This window comes from Myotis davidii, unplaced genomic scaffold (genome assembly GCF_000327345.1).
Source record: "Myotis davidii unplaced genomic scaffold, ASM32734v1 scaffold139, whole genome shotgun sequence".
Taxonomy (NCBI): Eukaryota; Metazoa; Chordata; class Mammalia; order Chiroptera; family Vespertilionidae; genus Myotis; species Myotis davidii.
Genome location: NW_006290686.1, coordinates 321901 through 323156, shown reverse-complemented (window position 1 = coordinate 323156; position 1256 = coordinate 321901).

Below are 1256 nucleotides of genomic sequence, written 5' to 3'. Positions count from 1 at the left end.
TAATAAATTTATATATTATTTTCATATACCTTTTACTAATTTCCTTTCATTTCTCACACTTCTATTATAGAGAAAGGGCAAATAGCAATATTAAAATATTTCCACTAATTAATTTCCTTTTATTGTGCACGAATTTCATGCACCAGGCTACTAGTCTATACTAATAATAGCTTAGGTGGCATCATGCCCTCACGTCATCACAAGATGGCTGTGTGCACAATAGAGGCGGGGCCTGGTGGCCACTCGGTGCAGTGAGGCCTGGGGGTCCCATGGCTCTGCATGGCACGGAGGAGGCTGGTTGTGGCAGGGGAGGGCAGTCGTTGGCGGTCAGGCCAACAGGGGAGGGCAGTTGGGCGCAATCAGGCCAGCAAGGGAGGGCAGTCGGCCATCAGGCCGGCAGGGGAGCAGTTAGGCATCAATCAAGCCGGCAGGGAAGCAGTTAGGGGCCGATCAGGCTGGCAGGCAGAAGCTGTTAGGGGCAATCAGGCAGGTAGGCAGGCGAACAGTTAGGAGCCATTGGTCATGGATTGTGAGAGGGATGTCCGACTGCCAGTTTAGACCTGATCCTTGTGCACCAGGCCTCTGGTTTAATATAAAAGGAATCACGTAGTATGCATGCCTGGTTTGTTTTATTCAACGTTACGTTTGTGAGATCTAGCTAAGCTCATTCATTCTCATTGCCAAATATTATTCCTTTCTACTGTTGGTAGGCAGAGTTGTCCCACCTCTCAACATTTGGTATTATCTCTTTTACACTGTAGTCATTCTTCTGGGTATATAGTAACATTTTGTTGCAATTTTAATTAGTATTTCCCTAAGGACTAATGAGATTGAGCTTTGTTTTTTCTTTAGTTTTTTTTTTTTTCATGAGCATTTCTTTCATGTGTATTGGCCATCTGAATAATTGCAAATTGCCTGTTCAAGTCTCTTGTCCATTTTTACCTTGGGTTTTCTGGTTTATTTGTAGGAGTTCTTCATGTATATTTTAGATATGAGTTTATTGTTGGGTATATGTATTGCAGATACCTTCTTCCATTTTGTGGATTGCCATTTCACTCTTAAATGATTTCTTTTAATGAACAGTTATTAACTTTAAAGTAGCTTAATTCATCTTTTCTTTTTGAGTGTACTCTATTGCCTTTAAGAGCTCTTTGTCTGTTACAAGGTAAAGAAGATAGTCTCCTGTGTTGTCTTTTAGAAGCTTTATTGTTTTACCTTTCATATTTATGTCTAGAATTGATTTGGAATATATTTTT